Here is a 17,266-nt window from a genome sequence, read left to right as displayed (position 1 = left end):
TTCTGATGAAGAAAATTGTTAACTACTCATGCTGTCACCTTCACCATCTCACAGTGATGGAGTGGTGGAACTCTCTTCCTTGGGTGGACCCTGCTAAAGGAAATCCCCTTCGTGTATCATCTCTGTCAATGAAACAAATCTTGTGTTTTTAGCTGACTCAGGTTCACCTTTTACCCTCATCAATACCACAGATTTCAACAAGATTGGCAACACCCAATTAGAACAATCCAACATCAAAATCTTTGCTTAAGGGGGCAAAAGGGTAGAGGTTTTGGGTAAATTCACTGCGAGCTTGACCTGCGATACTGATCATGCCACTGGGACTGTATTTGTGGTTAAGGATGGTGCAAACCTGTTAGAATGGGACGAGCAAGGTGCTCTGAATATAATCCCTGATCCCAATCATCCTGATATGGTAGTGTCTCGCAGCAAACTGAGTCAGTTCCACGATCTGCTTGTTTGTGGTACGTCTCCCGTCCACACCGTAAGTCATACTTCTGATGTCAAGTGGGTGCAAATGTTTCCTGAAATCTTCAATGGTGAACTTGGGAAGCTTGGAGGTTTCCAGCACCGTATCATACTCTAGGATGGTGCTAGTGCTATTGCACACTAAGTACATAAGGTACCTTTAAGTTTACACCTTGAACTCAAGAAAGAACTAGAACGTTTGTGTACTGCTGGGGTCATTGAACCGATTGAGGGTTCCGAATGGCTCGCCCCCATTGTTTTGGCATGAAAATCGGACACATTTCTCAGGATGTGTGTTGATCTGAGAGACCTTAACGCTAACATCTGGATTGATCGCCACCCACTTCCAAACATTAATGAGATGTTGGCCACTCTTGAAGGTGCTACATTTTTTTACCTCTCTTGACATCTCATCGGCATACCATCAAATTGAGTTGTGCAAGAAGTCTAGACTCTTGACATCTTTCATCACTGCTGAGCGTGCTTTTTCAATACATACACATGCGATTTGGCCTTGCCTCGGCCTCTGCCGTATTTCATAGGTTGATGAACAATCTTTTTAAGGACTTCACTGGTGTTGTTTTTTTCCAGGACGATATTCTCATTTATGGGAAGACTGAGTTTGAACTTGATGAAAGGGTTAAGCACATCTTGAGTATCATCAGAGCTAGTGGTTTAAATTTAAGGGCTGACAAGTGCAAGTTTCTCCAAGATGGCATTGATTACTTAGGCCATCACCTATCTCACAAGGGAATAGATCCCAAACTCAAAATCATTGAAGCCATCCAGAATGCCCCTACACTCCTGAACAAAGACCAACTTCGTTCTTATCTTTGACTGGTGGAAAACTATGCCAAATTTGTTAGTAATCTTTCCACCAAAAGGCCCTCTATGCGGAATTTACTTAAAAAGAATGCTAAATTTGTGTGGGATGATGACTGTAATAACAATTTCGAAGGTATCAAACTGGAAATTGTACACTCAAACCCTTTAATATTAATGATTTGTGTATTGTTCCCACTGATGCTGGCAATGTAGGTTTGGGGCTTGTTCTCCTTCAAAAAAGGAGTGAAGGCCTTGAGGAAACTATAGCCTTTGCTTCAAGAACTTTGAGAGGCACCGAATGGAACTTATTCTACCATCGAAAAGGAAGCTCTGGGTTTGTGGTGGGGTGTTCAACATTTCAGGAACTTCTGAATTCATCTTAAGAACCGACCACAAACCTTTGGTTGATTTGTTTACTACCAAGGGTGGTGGGAGAGCTACGCCACGTATCGCCAAATGGCAATTTAGGCTGCAAGAATTTTGTTATCGACTGGAATATGTGGCTGGTACAAAAAACTATGTAGCCAATTGTTTGTCGAGGTTGCCCCATCCTAGTCGAGATGATGCCTCTAGTTGTGATGATTTGGAAGTAGTACGTGTTTTGGGAGAATACGGTGGGTTTTGCTCTTTTTGAGCAGGAATGGTTGGATGGTGTTGCTGAGGATGCTGATGTTATGAAGGTCATTGACCTTTTGGCTGGAGTGTGGCCCTGTGACAAGGACTGCCCTACTGAACTTGTGCCTAATGAAAGGGTTAAGGACGAGTTATCTGTGGTTGATGGTGTGCTAAGGAGACGTGGGTTGTTAGTAGTACCTTTCTCCATCCGGAAAAGGGTCTTGAAACTGGCTCACGAAGGCCATCCTGAGATCCGTGCCATGGAGCGCAGAGTGAGACAGGATTTTTGGTGGCCAGCTCTTGACAAGGATGTCAAGCATTTTGCCTGTGACTGTTGTGCATGTGTCACAAGCGACAAATCTCAGGTATCCCTTCCCTCCCCTATTGAACCCATTACAGTAAAGAATTCTCCTTGGTCCAAATTGCCGTTTGACATTGCTGGTCCTTTTTGTCTCATTGGCTGTTCCCCCAAATATGCCCTTGTCCCGATTTACTACATGACCAAATAGCCTGAAGTCAGATTTGTTTTTCTGTGTCAACTCCACTACTGTAATACATTTTTTGCAAGACGTTTTTCTCAGGGAAGGTTTCCCAGAAGAACTGGTGTCGGACAATGGTACCCAATTAACTTCCCTGGAGATGCAAGAGTTTTTGAAGGATGCAGGTTGAAACACATCTTCACATCTCTCTATCACCCCCGCAGTAATGGTTTGGGTGAGCGCTTCAACCGTGTTGTTAAAGAACACCTGCAACTAGCCCTAGTGAATGGTTTGCATTGGCGGAGTGCTGTTAGAGATATACTGTGGGCAGTGAGAACTACTCCTCATGTTAGCACTGGTGTTGCCCCGTTTACTTTGTTGAGAGGGAGGGTGGCTGGCTCAAAACTCAACAAGGAATGGATGTCTAGGAGAGTTGGGAATGCTAAGGATTTGTCTGCGGTGACTGATGTCAGATCTGCTGTCAAGTATGATACCAGACCTCCTTTACGTTGTCCGATCAACATCATGGTGGGGGATTGGGTTAGGATTAGGAAACCTGGGTTTTTTCGTAAGGGAGAGTCTGGTTTCTCATTTCCCAAGAGGGTGACTGCTGTGAAAGACCGAGTGGTGGTATTAGAGGATGGCAGGGTCTGGAACAAATCGAACATTTCTATTGTACCCAAGTCCATGGTTGACTCCGTCAACAAGAAGTTAGGCGTTCATTCTTCCCCGTTTGTTGGGCCCACCTGTGTTCAAGAGAGGGGGGTGGGTGTCCACAATGATCACGTTCCTCTAAGAAGTGCCTCTTCTAGATTGAAGTTTGTTCCTGCCAGATTTCGTGATTATAAAATGTTGTAAGCTGCTTTTTTTAAAATGTTCAGTTTTTTCCAATTTTTGTCGTTCATTGTTGGTGTTGTTTTGAGCAACTTTGCCTTTTCAACCATTTTAAGTTATTTCAAATATGAGGCACGTGTCTCATTCAGTGCGCGTGATCTTACCTCTGTTGTGAGGACGTGCTGATGGCTCGAGGCTTCTACTGTGACGATGCTGGGAGGCTGGGTGCTGCTGAAGACGTTCTGTGGCACAGGCATGCAGGGAGTCATTCGGCGCGACGTCTGTTACGTGCCGCTATCTTGTGATTGGCGGCAGCTTTTTCTTGTCCTGTTGTTCACGTTTGATTAGCCAACTACGTGTGGGGCACGCATTTCAGGCGAATCGTTAGCCAGTCAGTCACAAAGAAAAACAGTCTGCTGTTGGAGTTGGGGAACTATGTTTGGAGTCCCTGCTGCCTTTCTTGATTGGACGCTCTGCAGCACGCAGAAGGTACATTTTCAATATGTGGGTACATTTTGGACCTTTACTGGAGTGCTGCGCTGAAGGATTTGGCTACACGTTTTTTATTGTTTGCCTGCAGTCTTTTCCAGTGAACAAGTATCATGCATGTTCGTTTTTATTTGTTTTTTTAGCTTTTCTTCATTGGTAACTGCTATTGAAAGGAACTTGAGGAGCATGTCTAATAATACTTTGTCTGCACATATGTTCCTGAAGAGAAGCAGTTTGTGGAAACTGTACAACACTTTGAGGTCCATTAGGATGAAGTCCGCCCACCATCCTATCGGTCAGTGGGACCGCCCACCATCAGGGCGGGGATCCCTTGTGGCGTATTAGGATGCGCCCGCCACTGTGGCGGGCGCATCCTGCATTGTTAGCATTGTGGCGGGCGGTGCTCTCAGCACCGCCCGCCACAATGCTAACAATGCATGAATGCATTTGCATTGACAAAGCGGCAGGTACCGAGTGGTGCCTGCCGCTTTGTTAATGTAAATGCAGGGGTGTACCACAGGTAACCCCCGTGTGCACCCCCCACCTCTCCTTCACTCCGGGGGCCCCCGGAATGAAGACCTCATGCCTTTCATTGTCGGCATCGCCGCCACGGAAAGGCATCTGTTCTGGCCCATCCTAATATGGCTGGCGGTGTCTAATAGACACCGCCACCAGGTTAGACTTTTTCCGCCCCGGTCGCATGGCGTTTGGGGCGGAAAAGCGGAGGACGGTCTTTGGCCGGCAGTGGCTACCGCCAGCCTGGCGGGGGCAATCCGCCCGCCATCCTAATGGGCCCCTTTGTTTGCAAAATGACAGTAATGTATTTGTATAAGTTATTGTTCACAGCTATTCCCTACCCCAGATGTCACATTGTGAGAGTGTTGTCACAAGCCTTATGTGTAATTGACTTCGACATGTTTAAATTTGTTTTACAGATTGTTGCAGTGTTTTCACAGTATGTAGTGTACAGTTGGGAGTAGTTTTTACATACATGGAGATTGGTATCTTAATGACATTGTTCTGTGAACTGTATTCACTGTCCCTTACATTAGGGTTGGCCTGGGGTCACAGTCCCTTTGCTTCTTTTTACACACCTTATGCAGGGTTGGTTTGTATGTTTTTTTTTTGGTTGCAAGGAATTACTTTTCTTGTGTGCGTAAGACACCTTGTGCCACACGATCAGTTTTGTTGCAGGGGTGTGTTCCCTGTATGCATAAGACACCTTGTGCTGCACATTATTTGTTTGTTGCATTGGTGGGTTCCCTGTGTGCATAAGACACCTTGTGCCACATGTATTATTTTAGTTGCAGCTTTGGTCCCTGTGTGAATAAGACACCATGTGCCACACGTATTATTTTAGTTGCAGGGTTGGTCCCTGTGTGCATAAGACACCGTGTGCCACACGTTTGTTTCTGTTGTGCAGGGTTTTGACCTTGTTTGCCTCTTTGTGGGAGAGCATCTTTTTAACGTTTTGTTGTATTTTTATTTTCAGTATTTGAGGAGGGGGATGGGTATTTTATTCTGTATCCATCTTTCCTTCTTGTCTTTGGTTCCTTGCCCTTTCGTGATGCGGTGTTCCCGTCATCCCTGGGTCTGGGCTTTGACTTTGTTTTAAATAATTAATTTCCACTTTATGATGTGGGCTTTGTTTCCTTCATCTTTGGGTTGTGGACTATTTATTATTGCTGTATTTTTATGTTTATAGTTTAATACATTGGTTCTGTTATTTTTCTGTTCATTAAGGAAGAGGTAATGTAGTATGGTTTCACTCCTATGTTATCCTGTTCCCTAGCTGCTCACCCTGTGTGAGTGTTCTGAGTGGAATGTTGATGTGTTGGCTATGTGTATAATGGCTGGATGACTGGATGAGGAGTGACAGTTGGAGGATGGGGTTGAGCAGCTAGCAGGCTGCTCCTGGTGGGGCTGTTGATTATCACCTACATGCTGCCCTACAGGACTTGTATACCTGTTAATGATGACCTACCTGTTGTTAAGGACTTATTGATACTACCTGTGAAAAAACCAACTTGGATTGTAAGTTACTGCTTGTCATAATCACTACACTGAGCTAGCAAATAAAGTCATACAAATACTATATTACCTTCAATTGCTCGCCCACATCTAGCTCAATTCCCCTTTACTGTGAAAGGAGTTTGTGCCAGACGTTGGCAGGATTAAGACTTGCATCATTGCCAGGGTGAGAGGCAAATTTGTTTATACCCACTGTGACGTGTATTTGGGTGTTTGCAAACTACAAGATGTGCTAAGCTCTGAAACACCACTCGTCTTCCTTTGCTTAAGATTTACTCCCTATGAATGTTACGCATGCACAGGCAATAATATTCAGCAGGAGTAAGAGAACATACATACATGGTCATTTTAAACTGTTAGTAGAATAAACCAGCAGAAGGCAGAAATTGGGCAACAGACAACATGATATTTCATATATATATATGTCAGATATAGAAAACCTTCCAATGCAATTCTGTAAATCCGAGAAGTTCGTGATCAGCACGTGCATTCCTCTGGTCACTTCTCTTACAGTTTTCTTTTAACCTGTTATGTCCTCAAACAGCTGTCTCCTCTCTCACTCTGCAGCACTTTCTTCCTGCCCTCCATTTAGCTTCTTTTTCTACCTCTTTCTGAAGCCATCTCTTCTTCTACTCATCATTTCTGTAGCCCTCCAGCATCTCCTTTCCCCCACATCAGTTCCTTCTTCCTTTCATTCAAGATCTGTCTTCTTCTCTCTTCACTTAGCTTTAGTCTTATATAGCTTGAACCTGGGCCCAGGCATTAGAGCGCTTTACATGCACACCGGATTAGACTACACAAGGTCAGATTCATGTTTGCCCCAGTATTGGACTTTCATAGATTCCCATGCTTTGTATCATTCCCCCTTCGTCGGAATAGGAGCCTCAGTAATAGAAAAATCCCATAGCAGTAGGTATAAAAGTGAAAGACAGGCCTAGGGCTCATCTCATTTTGTAGCCTATCCACCTCTTTTTGTAAAAGAGACCAAAAAATTGCAACAACCAATCCGAGTAGCCTCACCCCATAGAACCCTCCTGAGAGAGCCTCAGAGCCTCAGATTTTCTACCGCACGTTGTGCTAGGGGAGTCTCCACTGAGCGCTGCTCGGATTTCTCTTCAGTTTTGAAATTTTCTTCTTTTTCTACTCTACTATGTCTGATGAATGGTTAACTAAAAGGATGAAGAAGTTTAAATATGGATTACATAGGACTCATTGGATAATGAATACTTTGATCTGCTGATGCAGCAGCGATTGTGCCATGGTTTTGGGGCACAAGTTTCGTGTCCCAGCGTTGTGACTTGATAAGGAGACGAAGGCATTATTTAGAGCTTCTGCTACCTGTTCAAAGAAGAGGCTGTACATTGAGGACAAGCATAAAGACTGTATATACTGCTTGTACCCAGATCACAAGGCCACAAATTGTAAGATCTGCAGAACTTTCTCTACGAAGACCTTGAGAGACAGGGAAGGCTGCTTGTTAACCTGGGTGCAGAAAATGAAGTCTCGTAAGGAGGTTCTATCATCCGACAGTGAGGATTCTTCCTCAGCTGTATACTCCAGAAGATCCAAGAAAAGGGGTAGGTCCTCCCCTTCAACATCATCTGAGCCCCCTGTTAAGGCCTTGCAAAAGACCTCTGATAGGTCTGAAAGGCCCAGTCTCAAACAATCTCCTCACCGAGGTGTAAAGGAGAGGCTGGGACAGACTGAGGAGACACAGCCATCAAAGAAGGTACAGAAAACCATTTCTATTGCTTCTCCACCATCTGAAAAGGAGAAGGTATCCAAGAAACCTTCTTCTGTCCCTCAGGAAGGAAAATTGGTTAAGAAAACTCGTCCGTAGACGACAAAAACATCTGGTACGTCGACGACGACATCCAAAATACACTTGGGTTCAGTTACAGCTCCGTCGACAGGACCGTTGACGGCAGCTTAATCAACGGCGGCTGCAGTGATATCTTCGTCGACGTTTAAGATACCTGTTCCCTTCTTGTCGACGATGGTGCTTACATCTTCGACGTCGACGATGATGACATCGAAGGTAGCATCGACGGCTGCAACGTCCATGAGAACGACGACGACAGCTGTGATGATTCTGACGACGAGCTCGTCGACGACACCGTCGACGATCAGTCCACTGTCGACGAAGTCCATCTCTCCGTCAATGGTCCCATCGACGTTCCCGTCGACGACTAGTTCGTCGACGTTTCCGACGACGTTTCTGTCGACGACAAGCTCGTCGACGATTCAAAGGGTCCACATTTCTATAAAGAGACAGCAGATCACTCCAGAGATAACATCCCCTCGCAGAGTGACACCCTTGCCTCCAACTTTGCTTTTTGAGGAGGAATCAGATGATGAGGATGGCCCTTATGGGGATGCTTATAGCTCATCCCAACTTCAATTGAAATACTGGAGAGCAGTGAATCGCGGTTCAGGGCCATGCTTAAAACACATCTATACACTGCGTAGATCATAGGCTCTCTCGTTGCTCACTGACAGCTTTAGCGCGGGGACACGCCGTGATGGCGTTACTGTGCGCTCTATAAGCTCTTTATTATTATTATTATTATTATTATATCAAGATTCAGACTCTGACGGCTACTATACGGAGGAACGCCATTTCGTTCAGGAAGAGAGGCCTCAACAACAATCTCGTCAGGACATGGTGGCAATGCCGTCCTCTCTCATAACGGACTTGCAGATGATGCTACAGGATTACAGGAGAAGGTTTCCGTCTCAAGCTTCTGAGCAGCAAACGAAGCCTTCTACTCCATCCATTCCAGCTACTCCTCCAATTACAGTTACACCTCATGTTTCTCGAGCTTCGGAGCCGGAACCAAGAGAAAGCCATCAGGAAGTTATTGCTATTCAGGATGATGATGACTCAACTGATGAAGATCATCAGGTAGATCAACCCCCAGACCTGGATAGAGATTGGGACGAGTATGTTATTCAAGATCCAGACTCACCATTGCCGGATCTTGCTACCTCTCCTCCAGCAGACATTGGAGGTTTCCATAACCTTATGGAGAGGGCGTCCAAGAAGTTTGGTCTTCCTATTACAACAATACAGTCAGACTGTTTCCTTTACGATTTCAAGGAGCCTTACAGAAAATCCATCCGTTCAATACCGATAGTCGAACATGTGTGGTCGGAAGGTACTAAGGTGATGCAGAATCCAGCTACAGTCATTCCTTTTCTTCCCCGGCTGGAGAAGGAATATAAAGCTCCAGAAAACGGTCCCGCTTGCCTGACTGGTCAACCGAAGCCGGACTCAGTTATTTCCCAGGTAGCGAAAAGAAAGTCCAAAAATCCATCAGCGCCCCTTACGACTCCGCCAGACAAAGAAGGGAGACGCCTGTACAATGTGGGAAAAAGGTTCTCCTCAATGTCTAGTCTTCTAGTTTGAGCTGCTAATGCTCTTGAAATCCTGGGTAGATATGATCGCCAAATGTGGTGCGATTTATCCCCTTTTGTTGACCAACTTCCGGATGGTGCAAAGGCAGAGGCCAGGAAGATACTGGAGGAAGGAGAATGTTCATCTTCAGAAGTGATAGATTGTGCTATGGACATAGCAACCACCGCTTTTCGAGCTCTAGCGGGATCACTAGTTTTAAGGCTTCAGGGCTGGCTTCGGGCAACCTGGTTTAGCCAGGAAGTTCAAAATAACATCTTGGGCTTACCTTATGACGGAGAAATGCTTTTTGGGAAGCATATAGATGATGCCCTTCAAAACATCAAGAAGGACACTGACACAGCAAGGTCCTTGGGGACATTGCATTACCGCAAGGTTCCTTTCAGGGGTGCGAAAGGGAGAGGTTTTTCGTCGTACAGAGGTGGCAACCAACAACGCTACTCTTCTTACTCACAGTCCTCTCAGTCATACAAGCCCCAATACTCGCAGAGCCAAGGTCAATCGGCGTCTTTCTCTCGCCAACCATCAAGAGGACGACAGGGACGTCAGGGGAGAGATACTTCTAAACGACAATAGCGGCTTCATGGCTCTGTCTACTGTTCCTCCCCCTCTAGTAACATCAGGGGGGGGCAGGATATCAGAATACCTCCACAACTGGAAAATTATTCATCGGATCGGTGGGTCCTCAACATCATACAATTCGGCCACACACTGGAGTTTCAAAAATTTCCACCATCCAGAGCTCCTCGCGCCACGGAATCAAAACATCTGAATCTTCTGCGTCTCGAAGTTCAACAGCTGCTCATCAAAGGAGCGATAGAATCGGTTCCTCAGACCCAACGAGGAAAAGGATTCTATTTCAGTTTTTTCCTGGTTCGCAAGACAGAAGAAAAGTGGCGCCCAATTCTAGACCTGAGGGAGCTCAACACCTATCTCATAAAACTCTCTTTTCAGATGGTTTCTCTCCAGGATATATTGTGTCTCCTAAATTCTGGCGATTATATGGCAACTCTGGATCTAGAGGACGCATATTTTCATGTTCCCATTCATCCAGCCCACAGGAGGTATCTTCGCTTCACAGTAGCCGAGAGCCACTTTCAGTTCAGAGTCCTACCTTTCGGACCTTGTGGAGAAGTGTGGCTCAATGGTTAGAGGAGGCAGATCATGAAGCAGAGGTCAGACCCGGGACCAGGGTTCAATTCCCGACGCGGCAGGGTCTTGAGCCCAAAAATGTCCACAGACTCGATAATTCTCGCTACGGTGCCTACTCGAATCACAGGTTCGCACTCTGCAACTCCGGGCAATAGCTTGCTTAATCTCCACTATGGCCCCCCGCGGCGGGATGCCTGGCTTTCACCTTGGGGGGTGCCCAGTACGGGTTATCTCACAGGGAAAAACCAGGACGGGTTCCCAAAGCAAGCGCTTAGAGACCGTTGGTGATAATGCGCTATATAAATATAAATTACATTTACATTTACTAAGATCTGCACCGCGGATATTTACAAAGGTATTGGCACCAGTGGCAGCTTTTCTCAGAAGACAGTCTCTGCAGGTGTTTCCCTACCTGGACGACTGGCTGATAAAAGCTCCATCCTCTCAAGCAGCCTCAAAGGCAGTCGAGGATTGTATTCAACTTTTCAGTCATCTGGGTCTAGGTCTAAACAGAAGCAAGTCTGTCCTTCTTCCGTCCAGGTCGGCAAGATTTCTGGGTGCCATTCTGGATACAACTCATTGCAAAGCTTCCCTTCAGAGGAGAGACAGGACAGACTGATTCTTTCTGCCAACCGATTTCAAAGGAAACAAACTCTTTCAGTCCGTCAGTACAAATCCCTTCTAGGATCGATGTCATCTTGCATTGCATTGATTCCACACTGCAGGCTTCACATGCGTCCCCTGCAGGAACAACTAGACTTGCAATGGCGTCAATTAGAGGGGTCTTTCGAGGACAGGATAAAGATTACTCCTGTCATGAAGAAGGCAATCAGGTGGTGGACTATAACAAGCAATATCGAGGAAGGTCTCTCCTTCACGGTTCCTCCCTCTCAGTTAGTTCTGACCACAGATGCTTCTCTAGAAGGCTGGGGGCTGTATTACAGGATCTTCAAGTGAGCGATCACTGGTCTCCAGAGCTTCGCACCTCTCATATCAACCTACTGGAACTGTGAGCAATTTGTTTAGCTCTTCAAGCTTTCCTTCCAAAAATTCGGAATTCTACAGTCCTGGTGCGTACAGACTACATAACGGCCATGCATTATGTGAACAAGCAGGGCGGAACAAAATCCAAACTTTTTTCAAGGGAAGCACAGGAGATCTGGGAATGTGTTATTCGTCATCAGATATCTCTCTCAGCAGAACATCTTCCAGGTTCCCTCAATGTGGAGGCGGATTCATTGAGCCGCCTAAGGTCAGTCTCCCACTAATGGGAATTGGATCAGAGAACTCTCGAAAGAATATTCTCTCGTTGGGGCACTCCTCTTATAGACCTGTTCGCGACTCCAACGAACACAAAATGCCAATTCTACGCAAGCAGGTATCAACATCGAGGGTCATTGGGGAATGCCCTTTCGATAGCCTGGCCAGGCGCATTTCTTTACGCCTTTCCACCGATTCCTTTGATACCAAGGATACAGAGGAAACTCAAGACGGAACCCTGCACCATGATTTTAATAGCCCCAGCTTGGCCCCGCCTATTTTGGTTCACAGAGCTCCTCCTTCTGTCTCAGGATCAACAAATTCTCCTACGCCCTATTCCAACCCTGCTGACGATGTCCCAGGGCCAAGTAATGCATCCGGACCCGAACTCTCTGCAATTGACAGCTTGGCTCCAGAGCACCGAGAGTTCAGTGCTTTAGATATCCCTCAAGATTGCAAGAACATTTTAGCTCAAGCTCGGGCTCCTAGTACAAACAGGACCTATCGTGCATAATGGAAGCGTTTTTGTGCATGGTGCCAAAAGGAAAATCTTCATCCTTTTACTTCGGCTCCTCATAAGATCTTATCGTACATATTATCTTTGGCCAAATCAGGTCTTCAACACTCTTCCATTAAGGTGCATCTGGCAGCGATCTATAGGTTCAGACGAACAACCTCTGGCCCTTCTCTTTGGTCCGCGAGGGTGATCAAGCAATTCCTGAAGGGTCTATTCAGGGCTTTCCCTCCGTGAGACCTCCTCCTCCAATTTGGCAACTCAACCTGGTCCTTGCCCATCTCATGAGGGCTCCTTTTGAACCAATACATAAAGCTGACATGAAGTTTGTGTCATGGAAAATTGCTTTTCTTCTGGCGATAACGTCAGCCAGGAGGGTTGAAGAACTTTAAGCTCTCACAATTGTTTTTTTTTTGGTAACATTTTTATTTGCATTATCCATCAACAAGTCAAACTTGAAGCATGTCATTATCGAGCAACACACCCATCCCCCCACCCCAGGTCCGTTGGCCTCGTCTCCTGTTGTAGTCTAAAAACCACAATATCGATTAATGCAATGTAACATCCCATTGTGCATTCCCCATCCAACAACCTCTACCTCTTTATTGCAGTTAACTCCATGGCAATAGAAACCTCCCTCCCCAGCTTGCAACTCACAACCCACCATCCATTCCATGATAGCTCCTCCATTTGCACCATACCCTGCCAAATTTTTTGGGGCATCCCCTTGCTTTGTATGTAGTTCTCTCAGCAGCCATATAGAGGTCCATACCCCTCCTCCATTCATCCAACTGAGGCGTGTCTGTCGCCCCCCATTTCCTGGCCACATCCCTCTTAGCCACAACTAGGGCCAATACCAGAAAGATCAACAGCGGTCTAGCCAGGTCCACATCGTTTGTCATTCCAAGTAGCACCAGTTTGGGGTCTAAGGGTATGCTGGTCTCTAACACTTCCCCCAGCTCTGCCAAGACCGCCTTCCAAAAGAGTTGTATAAGTGGACATGTCCATATGGTATGATAGAAATCCCCCATTCCCGTGTTACACCTCAAGCAGCCAGGGTCCGGTATCCTCCCTATCCTATATAGCCGTGCCCTGTCAAAATAGGTCCTATGGAGGACATTAAATTTAATCAACCGCAGTCGAGATTCGACCGCTACCTCCCTTGGGGGCATCAGGACCGTCCCCCAATCCACTTCATCCATATCCCCCACCTCCCTCTCCCATGTGGCACTTAGGTTTCCCAGTTTATCTGTCCGATTATTCATTATTTTTTTATAGGTAAGGGACACTGCCTTAGTAGGGATGCTTTCTTGTAGCAGGCGGCCCACTAGTGGCGCATATTCCGGAAGCGCCTCCGTCAGGGCTCCCTCTGCCATCCACGCATGTCTTAGTTGCATGTATTTGAAGTATTGTGTGTGGTGGAGCCCGTACTCTTTGCGTAGTGCCGGAAAAGCTTGTAACACCCCATTTTTCATCACATCTCCTAGGGTCGACATGCCAATAGCATCCCAACTCCAGAACCCCTTTAATTTACTAATTTCTTTGAGCCAGGCACACTTCCACAGTGGAGTCTGTTTGGTTAATCTATGTTCCCACCCTATTGCTCGTGTCGCCCTTGTCCAGATTCCGAGTGTGAGTCTCGTGGCAGGCAGCAGTCTGGCCCTGTCCTTACCCCATACAGATAGTGTAGGCAAGTGTGTGCTTCCATGGTGTGTCTTTCTAGTGCGTATGTGGGGTGGGTGGCCGGGGCATGCATCCATTCATTGATGGCGACCAGATGTAGGCCTCCAGGTCGGGCAAGGAGATACCCCCATTGTATTGATGTCTTTGGAGGGTCGAGAGCGCCACTCTAGATTGTTTCCCTAGCCATAGAAAGGCCCTAAGTTCCGCCTGGATATCCTTGAACACCCTACCCTTCATGGGAAAATATTCATTTTCGAAGGCATAGAGGAACCGGGGGGAGCGTAATCATTTTAAACATTGCCGCTCTGCCCAGGAGTGTCAGGGGTAACATTCTCCATTGCGCTGCGTCTTCTATAAAGTTATGCAGCACGCATCGGATATTTTTCTCAAAGGAGAGTTCCCTATTGGTTGTGATGAACACCCCGAGGTATTTAAACCCCTCCGAGGCCTTTTCCAATCGTTCCGGGAGTGAGTATCTCCCTTCGCGTCCCTGGGGGTCGTAAAGAATGGATTTATGCCAGTTGATTCGATACCCTGCATATGACCCATACCGGTCAAGTTCTAGGAACAGCGCCGGAATGGTGGTTTCCGGGTCTGTGATATACAGCAGGACATCATCGGCATATAGTGAGAGTTTCTCCGTCGTGGCGTCTGTCGGTTGTATGGCGAAGCCCTTAATCGCCGTATTTTGCCGAACAGCACATGCCATGACTTCTATGGAGAGCGCGAACAGTAACGGGGGCAGGGGACAACCTTGCCTGGTGCCCCGCCGTATTGGGAAGTCCCTTGAAAGTGTGCCATTAACCCGGACTTTCGCCCTAGGATCATTGTAAAGCAGTCGTATCTTCCCTCTGAATTTTGGGCCAAAGCCAAATCTATCTAGCACTCCTTCGTCAAATGCCTTTTCGGCATCTAGGGAGAGGAACCAGTGGTGGTCGTCTATGTTGCATACTTCCATGAGCCAATTATGTGTTCTCCTCAAGTTATACCTGGTCGCCCTCTCGGGGAGAAAACCTGTTTGAGCAAGATGCACAAGACCAGGGATCACCCTCCTGAGGTGAAGGGCTAGGATCGTAGCGAAGAGCTTGGCCTCCACGTTAAGGAGGGAAATGGGACGGTAAGACGAACAGTCATCCGCGTGCTTGCCTTCTTAAGCTCTCACAATTGTTGAACCTTTCTTACAGTTCAAAAAGGAATCTTTGATCTTACGAAATTTATCCCAAAAGTCCCTTCGGATTTTCACCTAAATGAGCCTATAGTGCTAAAGTCTTTCTTTCCTCGACCTTCATCTCTGGCGGAGAGATCTCTCCACACTTTGGATGTCCAAAGATGCCTGAAGCTCTATCTTCTACATACAAAAGAATTCAGGAAGACTTCGCAACTTTTTGTCGCTTTTAACACTCCAAGAAAAGGTTTGCCCCTGTCAAAGGAGGGGATATCACGTTGGATTGCCAGCACAATTAATTTTTGTCATCAAGCAGCAGGGAAGCCGCTGAAGGGACGGATCAAAGCTCATTCTATGAGATCAGTGTCATCATCTATGGCTCTTTTCTCTGGTGTCCCTATCAAGGACATTTGTAGGGCATCTACATGGAGCAGTGCCCATTCATTCACGAAACACTACTGTTTGGATTCTTCCACAAGGAGTGACACAGCAGTCGGACAAGCAGTCCTTAGGAATCTGTTCCAGTGAGCGGTGAGCTTTCCCTTCTATCTCTCCTTACTTTATTGCACATTTTGTATTTGATAATATTGCCTATCTACTGTTACAAAGTGTTTTGACTATCTATGATAATACTTATACTGTGATATGCTGACAAGCATGTAACAAAATGTGCATTTGTTGCTTACTGCTAGCTACTCTGATACAAAGCATGGGAATTTATGAAAGTCCAATACTGGGGCAAGAAAACAAGTTACTTACCTGTAACTTTGGTTCCCCAGTATTGGTACTTTCATAGCTTACAATGCGCCCACCCGCCTCCCCTGGGAAAGCTCAGCCTTCAGCAGATGTAATTACTTTTACACAACGGCTATGAAAATCTGAGGCTCTCTCAGAAGGGTTCTATGGGGTGGGCTTCTCTGATTGGTTGTTGCAATTTTTTGGTCTTTTTTACAAAAAGAGGCGGATAGGCTACAAAATGAGATGAGGCCTAGGCCTGTCTTTCACTTTTGTACCTACTGCTATGGTATTTTTCTAATACCGAGGCTCCCATTCCGACGACGGGGGAATGATACAAAGCATGGGAATCTATGAAAGTACAAATACTGGGGAACCAAAGTTACAGGTAGGTAACTTGTTTTCTTTGTATGCATGGTGATTTGCCCAGAATTACAGGACTTTGAGTCGATGCCGGGACTGAAGCTTTATTCCCGGAAAATATTTGTTTCCATCACTCTTAAGTATTCAGAAAAAATACTTAATTTGTGCTGTCCTAACTTATTTTGAAATATCTGTTCAGTTCATTTACAGGTATGTAAATGTTGTCTGTGTGTCAGAAGAAAACATCATACAACCTCCTTTCACACCAGTAGGATTGTCACATTGTTCACTTTATAAAATTCTCAAACTTTGTAATAAGACAACGAAAAGTAAACACCAGTTCCCATGTTCAAAGAATAAGCAACAATTTGTCAGAAGGTTCTGCTGTCATTTGACCTCTGTCTTTGAACGCACAACAAATGTGACAGGAAATAAACAAAGGGGCATATTTATAAGCCCCTATCACAAACCGTGACTAAACTAAAACTTGTGGTGGTGATGGGGGCTGGGCCTTATTTACAAGGTAAATAAGGCACCCTTTCAAACTGTACTTAGTGTGAAAGGGGTGGGCAATGGGTGTTGCAGTGGGCGTTCCACACCAACACCCATTGATTTTGACGCTGCCCCCTATTTACAAGGATGGCTTAAATAGGAGGCAGCGCTAAAATGAAAACCAGGAAAAACCTGGTCTTACTGTAACAATGTTGCCAGTGTGCACACGTCACTTCTGTTGTTCAACTCGAGTTCATAAAGTTAAACACACTCAAATACATTTGTAGCTCTATGGTTCCAGAGATATTGTGGTTTAAAGAATGCAAATGCACATTACTCCTAAATTCCATTTGGCAGATAGCTACTGGGATCCAGTGAGGAGAGTGTTGCATTGTTGTCTTAGTGTTAGCTACCGGGACGTAAACACACTGTGTTGTCCTTTCCTACAGCCATGTTTCTGTTTCTGCTCAACTGTGTTCTGTTTTTATTTTTATTACTTTATCTTTTAATGTAATGCATTCCTCTTTAACATTTTCTATTTCTACCTCAATTTTTCTAGATATTTCCCAAACTTTAGGGTATCTGTTCATTTTTATCCCCCTTTCATCAAGTCCATCTGATGGATTTCTCCCTCTTTTTCTGTTTCTCCCTATGAGTAATCCCTGTTACTTGTTCAGCTCGCCGGGTCCTTGGTCTGACCCCCTGCAGTTTGTCTCATTCTCGTACTGTTTTTCCATGCCCTGCCC

The 17,266-nt window shown here is 45.8% G+C and overlaps 1 protein-coding gene across 1 annotated transcript in view; it reads right to left on the bottom strand.

The window, feature by feature from the left end:
- NKX6-3 (NK6 homeobox 3) overlaps positions 1–17,266 on the bottom strand; it is a 77,200-nt gene that overhangs the window by 15,246 nt on the left and 44,688 nt on the right. The window lies entirely within an intron of this gene.

This window comes from Lissotriton vulgaris, chromosome 11, assembly GCF_964263255.1.
Source record: "Lissotriton vulgaris chromosome 11, aLisVul1.2, whole genome shotgun sequence".
In the NCBI taxonomy this organism is placed as follows: Eukaryota; Metazoa; Chordata; class Amphibia; order Caudata; family Salamandridae; genus Lissotriton; species Lissotriton vulgaris.
The sequence above is the reverse complement of the archived record's forward strand: the minus strand, read 5'-3'. Positions and strand labels throughout refer to the sequence as shown.